The sequence below is a fragment of the Eptatretus burgeri genome, chromosome 12 (assembly GCF_056783735.1).
Source record: "Eptatretus burgeri isolate ZD-2024b chromosome 12, Ebu_testis_v1, whole genome shotgun sequence".
NCBI classification, from domain to species: Eukaryota; Metazoa; Chordata; class Myxini; order Myxiniformes; family Myxinidae; genus Eptatretus; species Eptatretus burgeri.
In genome coordinates, this window is record NC_140972.1 from 56,546,224 (window position 1) to 56,555,951 (window position 9,728).

A 9,728-nucleotide genomic window follows, 5' to 3' on the forward strand; every position below is an offset into this window, starting at 1 on the left:
AGAACCTTGCAGAGATATTAAACATAGGGGCACAAGGTGATCACCTGGTTGTGGCTGGATAATATGAGGCAACCACTGGTAGGCATGGATGACTCACGAAATATATAACGGAGAAGAAAGTAAATACCTGTGGATGTTTTTTGTTTTTTTTTTTGTATTTTTTGTTAATGCCATGAACAAACAAACCTTGGCTCATCACGGGTGATAAAGGTTGCGGTCAAGTTTCATCGAAATTGTGTGTGGCTTCAGAAAAGAAAGTAAATACATATTTTGGGGGGCAAACCCCCCCCAACTGTAGAACCCCTAAGACCCCAATTTTTTATGTCATGAACAAACTTTGGTACATCACGGGTGGTGAAGATTGTGGTCAAGTTTCATCGGAATTGTTTGTATAGTTTTGGAGAAGAAAGCAAATACATAATTTGGGGGGCAACCTCCCTTAAATCCCCTGAGAAGATTTTTGATGAGCAAACTTTGGTACGTCATGGGTGATGACTGTTGCCATGAAATTTCATCGAAATTGTGTGTATCGTTTAAAAAGAAAGCAAATACCTCCTTGGGGAGGAAACCCACTCCCCCCCCCTGTAGACTCCCTCTGTAGACTCCTTCAGACCCCGTTTTTTATGCCACCACAGGTGAAGAAGGTTGTGGTCAAATTTCATTGAAATCGAATGTGTAGTTTCTGAGAGAAGTTGCAAATATTTGTGGACAGACAGACGGACGGATGAAACGCCATCCCATAAGCTCCCCAGAACTACTTTACAAATGAGCTTAAATCCATCCTTGGGACTATTATAACAAATGGACTACATTTGGAAGCTGTCCCGGGCTCAGCAACGATCCTGAAGAGAACACTCAGCACAAAACTTTGAGAACAGAAAACTTCACAGCTTGGTCCATGAATCGTGACTCCTTACTGAAATAAAGGTAGATGCATTGAGCTCACCTTGGGAGGACTCCATTCCACATTGTGAAACCCGCAAATGTAGATACCAATCAATGAGACACACACACGCAGACCAGGTAGGTCTCTGTTTCACCTCCTGATGAACCCCACCTACAATTGGAGAAAGAAGGAAACAGCTGCAACTCCCACGTATGTGAACACACACACACGCACACGCACACACACACGCACACACACACAGACCAGGTAGGTCTCTGTTTCACCTCCTGATGAACCCCACCTACAATTGGAGAAAGAAGGAAACAGCTGCAACTCCCACGTATGTGAACACACACACACACACACACACACACACACACACACACACACACACACACACACACACACACACACACACACACACACACACACACACACACACACACACACACACACACACACACACACACACACACACACGACCGATTTCGGGAATTGGCAGGTTGGAGTCAGTTTGATTACCAACAACAGCATGGTTCTGTATAAAACCAGAAAACTTGAGTAGCTTTCACCGAAAAACAACGTTATATTTATACAGATGCTACAAGGATATGATCGCAAACATTCTTCTTTTTAAACAGCTGTGTGTGATGGATGGAAAAAAAAATGGCTCGGCTATTTAGAAAACACGTGAATACTGCAAACGGCTTTCACGATGAAACTCACAAAGGGGAACATATGACCTTTGTAAAGCAAAGCTGATAACCAAATGATTTAGAAACAGGAACGAGCCAAAGGAAAACCTGATGCGTCAGGTCAGGAATAGGAGCATGTACCAGAGCAGCGCGTCGTTGCATCCACTTTCCACCGGTACTCCAGGGGCCTCCGTCTGGCCATCCCCCAGGCAGATGCCTGGCCCATCCCCATCTCCTTGAGATGCTGATCACCCTGCTGCAACCACGAGGCACATGGTCAGCCCATTGGCTTCCTCCACTCACAAGGCCCCCTTGCTGTGACAATCTGGTGAGCTGGATCAGGATCAGGAAAACGAGCCACATGACCATGCAGTCGCAGCTGATGCTCACGGACGATACAGGCAACAAATTTCATTTGAGTCCCTCTCGGCAACCGCTCGTTGGACACAAAGTCCGAACAGCGATAGCCAAGGATTCTCCAAAGAGACCTGGTACCAAAGGAATTAAATCTCCATCTCAGATCACTGGTTAGGGTCCAAGTCACATCCACAGAGCAGGACTGGAAGCACCAAGGACCTAAAGACTCAGACTTTCCTCCTCCCGCACAGGTACGGGCAGTGCCACACCCAATGATCCACTGAATCCATGACTCCCCAGGCCCAACCCAGACATCTGTTGACCTCTGGCTCACAGCCAGCAGAGACAGGAATATTACTGCCAAGGTAAGTGAATCTCTCCGTGACCTCAACATCCTCACCACAAACAGGTACAGACAGGATAGGAGCATCCAATATGTCATTGAAACCTTGGAACTTCGTTTTGACCCAGGAAACCCGTAATCCCAGCAGCTCCAACTCCTCATTCAGCACCATGAGGACCCCCAAAAGGATATCTCGAGTCTCCGCAAAATGACTGCATCATCTGCGAAATCAAGGTCAGACATCTTGACATTGCCAAACGATGCACTGCAGCTTGAACTCTGACATTCTCCCCAGAATCCAGTCTATACAAGTGCTAAAAAGTGTGGGGGCCAGGACACACCTCTGGCGAACTCCAGTAACAACTGGAGATAAGTCAGAGATGGTATCACCATATCTCACAGCACTCTCAGTACCAGAGTATTGTTCAGACATCAGATTGATCAGTTTCGGTGGCACCCCACAAACACCAAGAATCCTCCAGAAGGCATCCCGATTCACTAAATCAAACACTTTACAGAGATCGGCATAAACTGCAAGCAGCCCCTGCCGAAACTCTCGTCTGCATTCGGTGAGGACCCGAAGAGCTAGGATACGGTCAATTGGTGACCTCTTTGGAGTAAAGCCTGACTGCTCTGGACTCTGGTGCTCAAGTAGATGGTGGTGAACCCTATCAAAAATTATCCGAGCAAAGACCTTGCCTGGCAGTGAGAGCAGAGGCACCCCTTGGTAGTTGTTGCAGTCTTGGTGATCACGCTTCCCTTTCCAGAGAGGGGCAACAAGGCCCCTCTTCTCGTCAGTTGGGGTGATGCCTGTGTTTCTGGTGGAGCACAGATTTGCATGCAACGACTTGAGTGCAGCATTTCCACCAGCCTTGAGAAGTTCGACATGGATGCCGCAGATCCCAGGAGCTTTACCCCATTTCAACCGGTTCACCCCAGTCGGTGTTTTCACAAATAAAGGTGGATCACAGTTGATTGGAGGGTCAGCAATAGGGATAGTGACACTCTTGACATCCAACTCGACAGCTGGTGTATGAGCCTGGTACAGCCGCTCAAAGTAACCAGCCCAGCAGGCCTTCACTTTGGACTCTCTGTCAAGAGCCCAACACACTCTGCTCTAGCTGCAGTACACCCAGGGATGGGCTTGGAGGAACGCAACGTGCGAATTCCCCTGTAAGCAGGACAAGAATCACTTGACCACAGGTGATGCTCTACCCCCTCACAGATTCCTTCCACGTAGGGGGTGTTGTCCACCCTTAGTGGATGTACAGCTTTATGCCTCAGCTCCCTGACACAGCTCGGCTCTACCAGTCAGCCTGGCCCTGCGACTCTGGTCAATGGTATCCAGTATCAATGGTATCTCTCAATTGAGAGACCAAATTCTTCTTCGCCCTCTGGTGAGGTCCAAGACATCTTCCGGCAACATTCCAAGACAGGATGGTGGTCTTGAAGGCACTCCATAACTTTTCAGGATCTCCCAAAGCACCCAGCCCCCCAAAATCTCCACTTAGAATGTTCACAAACTCCTCAGCTACCCCCTCATCCTTGAGCTTGCCAACATCCAGCCTCGGCTGGGATAGTACCATTCTCCTGGATTTAAGGTGCAACTTCAGAGTTGCTACAACAAGCCTGTGGTCAGTATTGAGGAACTGAGCACTCCAGTGGACCCTGCAGTTCTGGAGCATCCTCCAGCGACCATCAATGAGCACATGGTCAATGTCCTTTGCCACACCAGCAGTGTTGGAATACCAAGTTCAACGATGAGCCTGTGGGTGCTGAAAGCATGAACCCGTCACCCTAAGTCCATGACTTCTTGCAAAGTCAAGGAACTTGGTGCTATTCTGGTTCATAGTTCTAGATTCATGGGGACAAACACATGTCTCAGAACCATCCCTGTCAGTTCCAGTTGATGCATTGAAATCCCCCAAGAGGAGAAGAGTATCTCGCCTGGGGCACTGATCAACCACAGACTCGAGTGTGACATGGAATGTGTCCTTCTCGGTGAGATCACTCGCCTCAGTCGGAGCATATACAGAGACCTGGAAAATGACACCCAAGGAGTGATGGGATAGGACATTCCAGGCACTCACCCAAAGAGACCGCCTCAGGTTAACCCAAGGAGACCACTGTCTGGTATGCGACACAATCTGACCTGGGAAGGTTACCTCGTGCTTTCCCTCCTGTCATCAAAGATTGGGGGTCCTGAAGGCTTTGCCCCAATCCCATAATCCAGTTCACTGCCCTGCGAAGGGAAGCTGCACAGGAGGTACTCCCACAGAGTTGGTTTTCAGATATTTTTTTGTTTTACATGCTTTTGGAATGTTTTGCGGAATGAAGGGTTTTACAGTGGCTGGAGTGCAAATCCTGACACCAATCTCCTAATAAAACGTAACCCACCTGCAGGAGGATGTCCACAGACACAGTAGGGCACCAGAAAACCTGGTAGGACCTCCAGAAGATAAGGGGATGAAACTTTGCCAGCACGGCACCTGTCCGTGTATGCTGTAAATGAACCTCGACCTTGTAGTAACTCGACTGTACATACCGATCAGGACATGAACTGCACTGTACAGCTCAGTAAGTGACTTAAGCACTCCAATGGAATTCCTGGCTTGGCAAGCGATTACCAATTGTCCTCGATACAACTTTGCACCCGGAAATGACCGTGCAATGTCAGAATTGGACAAATCAACACTTTTGGGGGGAGTCTGAAATGCTGATACTTTCAAATGTGGAGCTCACATCTAGGCCAAAAAAACATGGCGGCTTCAGACCCCAGTAAAGTTACCCAGGAAATGCCTTAAGACGCCAGACTGCATATGTAATTGACAAAAAAATGGACCCCTGTGGACTGTGCCTTCATGGATTGCAAAAGCAGGTTATGAAGCTCGGCATTTCACTCTATGAATTTACACTTTATACGCATTCCATTATTTTTTCTTCAATCAATATAAATGTCTGAACAGTAGAAAAAGTTAAGTTTAATGCTTTGCTTAAATAAATACACTAAGTTATAAGAATCGTTAACTTGTTAAAATACACACACACACACACACACACACACACACACACACACACACACACACACACACACACACACACACACACACACACACACACACACACACACACACACACACACACACACACACTGCCTTTTATTAGTATAGAAATATGTATATATATATATATATATATATATATATATATATATATATGTTTAAACATCATATGCAGATTATGTCTCGCATGGTAAAACCGCATAATCCGCAAAAAATAACCGTCCGTCTGCCACCCAGACAATTGTTCGTGCTCATGCAAACCATTCAACCAGAAGGCACGTGATGCGATCGGCGTGTAAATCACAACATATGGAGTGTGATGAGCACTCCCCCAATAAGCTCCATTGACAATATCCAATGGTTATCGGGGGAGTGCTGGTCACACTCCACATTTTGGTGTGTGTGTGTGTATGTATGTATATATATATATATATATATATATATATATATATATATATATATATATATATATATATATATATATATATATATATATATATATATATATATATATATATATAGATGTTGCTGTTTCAGAAGTGTGTGTGTGTTTGTGTGATCATATATACAGTATGTATAATATCTTCATCTTCTTCTTTTGGCTGCTCCCATTAGGGGTCGCCACAGCGGATCATCCGTATGATCCACATAGTGATTTGGCTGAGTTTTTTTTACACTGGATGCCCTTCCTGACGCAACCCTGGTCGCCTCTTATGACACAAGGATATGATACACCTATTTTTACCCGGGGCATACACCGGGCCAAGTACACTGGTACTCACTTCGCCGACCTCGGAAGGATGACAGGCTGAGTTAACCTCCTGGTGTATTAATGCAGTGGCCCAACGGGGCTTGAACTCAGGACCTTTTTGGATCCCAAGCCGCTGCCCCAACACCAGGATATATATATATATATATATATATATATACACACACACACATCATCTATCTTCTTCTTGCATATGGCAGCTTAGCTGTTGGGGTAGTTATCATTTCTTGGAAGTGCGACTGTGTCGCTGATGCAGTGCCCCTCTACCAGTTCACACTGGTACTCATTTCGCCGACCTTGGAAGGATGACAGGCTGAGTCAACCCCCTGGTGTATTAATTCAATGGCCAACGGGGCTTGAACTCAGGACCCTGGGATCCTAAGCCATCACCCTTTCCACAAAGCCAATATCAGGCTTATATCATGTGTACTGTATCTTTATGAAAATAACGTTATCAAAAGCGTTGAATGCATCATTGTCGTCTTCCATAAACCGGAAGTCAGACGTTGCACACTCCAAAAGTAAAAACAAAAATCTTCACATATTTATGACTCTAAACACTGACTGTGATAATATCCCACATAGTAATCATAATGTCATATTTACCTCATGCTGTGTGCTAATGCACTATTTGCAAACTAACAACACCATTCCACAGAGTGTCTGAAAACGGGCATTATGCCTATTATTAGGTATAAATACCAAGGTCCGGTAAGAGACAAGGACACTGTGTTCAGGTGCAAAGTGACCTTTCAGTGTGATGAAGCACCATTAAGGCAAACTGCACGTATATATGGCTCCAGGTTAATGGCGGAGGGTTTTTTATTATTATTTTTGGCACATTTTCCTCTGCAACTCACACAGGCACAGTACTTCCTTGCAGGCTAGAGATCAATCATCAAAAGAAGAGGAGAAAAGCCGTGATATAGTCTGCACTGTGCAGGCAGGTCCCACGAGTCTGTCAAGGGTCATGGTGCTCAGTCCAACTCATCACCTGCACTGCAGCTATTCTCTTGAGGGAATTGCATTGAGGACACTGCCTAGAGGGCGTTGCCTCTCGGGAATCGCCCTGAGGGCACTGCCAATTAGAGGGGACTGCCTTAAGGTCATCGACCGGTTCACGAAACCATGATCATATTTGCAATACTATATTTTTGCAAAGAGCAACTGTAGGACTAAAGGTGCAGGAATTTGTAGTTTGTTTGGTTCAAGGTGTCAGCGATAATTCGCCTACTCGAGAGTCCCCATGATGTCTATAATTTCCACCAATGACCAGTGGTGGCAGATGGGTTGTCAGGCTTCATGTCCTCCTGACGGATGGTGTATGCACTGATGCATCCCCCTGCATGTGAAAAACCAGGCTAACGGTATAGATTTGAACCCAGAGGAGAATGCACATAATATATATATATATATATATATATATATATATATATATATATATATATATATATATATATATATATATATATATATATATATATATATATATATATATATATATATATATATATATATCCATTCTTGTTGGTTATGAAAACGTTCGAAAATAAAAGGTATAGTTTTTAAATGCTTATAACTTCACTCTCAAGTAGTTTTCAACAAGCATATCATTTTGTACACATTTGAATGGGTGGCCATACCATCTCGATATACGGAGTACTATTGTTCTCAATTATATTTATATATATATATATATATATATATATATATATATATATATATATATATATATATTACACATGTCTTATAATGAATATTACCTGTGTTTCACTATTAAGTATGGTCTCCAAGGCATTGGCTTCCTCATTTTGATGGGGAAGAAGACTTTTCATCATCATGAAATTTAAACCACTTTTACAAAATTGAAATGTTCATTCTGTATACGTTGTCAATTTTCATGACATGTTTTGAGTCCGAATTGGTGTTCATTAATTCCGTTATTTATAACATGCAATGATAAAAACGACTACAGACAGAAGAAAACTTTACAACGGTGCAATAAACATGTAAATGATTAAATTTGCAGTTGAATAATTTTGTTTTTGAAAAATAACCATTTCGTTAAAACGGACTTTTAAAATTCCATGTCAGTCCCGTCTCACTCACTGATCGCTCACCATCGTTCGTTAACTTGTACAACACCTGTTATATATAATGTTGTCTTGTGATTGACGTACATTCTCGATACCCTTCACGTGGCCAGGATGTTAAATGAAGGATTTTCCCCTTTCAAAAAAGTCCTACTTTGTACATAGGGTGACAATTTTATCGTTGGAATGCAGGTATAGATTTGGTCCATTGATATGTATGTATTATATAGAGTAAACAATTTGTATCAGATAACTCTGGCACTCACACGTGTCACGTGTATATATGTTTATGGCTTTATTGTGTGATTTAAAAAATATATATTTTGTGGTTCAATAAATCTTGCATGAAGGTTATGGTCTTCTGTCGTTCTCTGGGACTGTTAACCCAGGTTTTTATATTGGTAAGTATATATATATATATGTATATATATATATATATATATATATATATATATATATATATATATATATATATATATATATATATATATATATATATATATATATATATATATATATATATATATATATATATATATATATATATATATATATATATATATATATATATATATGTATATATATGTATATATATATATATGTATATATATGTATATATATATATATGTATATATATGTATGTATATATATATATATATGTATATATATATATATATATATATATATATATATATATATATATATATATATATATATATATATATATATATATATATATATATATATATATATATATATATATATATAGTGCTTTGTTTACCTTCATGCTAAAGTGAATCACGACTGTGGAGAGTTCACTTGTTCTGCTGCAATTTCCCTGGCACCGAGCGATGCAGTACATTATATTTACCGCTCTGTGTGCTTGCAGAATTCTCTCTGTAATTACTCGCGGATCGAGTCGATGGAGGCACAACTCTATACAGGGTGATACCGTTTCAGATTATTTTGCACATTCGACAGGTATGATTGGGTTGGGAGTCTGAGAGTAACGGTGTAGTATACTGTATTTTGAAAAAAACATGAACCAATATGGGAAGGGAAAGGTTTGAGGAAGCAAGGGTAGGGTGGGGTATGAGGGTGGTGTCTCCACAGGATGAAAATATTTCTAGTTAGAAAAAAATATATATACATGTATATATGTAAATATATTGGACATTTTACAGGTGCTTTGGTATGTGTACGTTTGTTTTCCCAGATGAAAAAAAGAAACGTTTGAAAAACCCCAATTTGAGGAGCATCAGATGGAAAGACTCATGGCAACGAAGGATCACCTGGGCCTGCCAATTGAGAAAAGCCTTTGGAGAGACTCCAATCTGGAATTTGTATCGGTATATATTACCTGCAATGATAAATGAACAGTCACCTGGCTATTCCCAACAGTGGGAGCGCCACGTGGTTCCAAGAAGAGCAGGCGAGATCATTCTTGCTGCACGACCTTGTCCGTGTGAAGGGTCGGCACGTCGCTGGGCTAAATGCACCCGCGGAGGATATATTCGTTGCGA

General features: G+C 42.1%; 1 long non-coding RNA gene across 3 annotated transcripts in view; it reads left to right on the top strand.

Annotated features, from left to right (window-relative positions):
- Positions 1–9,458, top strand: part of LOC147015678 (uncharacterized) — an 18,079-nt gene extending 8,621 nt beyond the window's left edge. For all 3 annotated transcript variants that reach the window (XR_015049784.1, XR_015049783.1, XR_015049785.1), the window contains exons 2-3: positions 9,095–9,186; positions 9,422–9,458. This is a non-coding gene — a long non-coding RNA (uncharacterized LOC147015678). The remainder of the gene's footprint in view (positions 1–9,094; positions 9,187–9,421) is intronic.
- Positions 9,459–9,728: the final 270 nt, after the last annotated feature.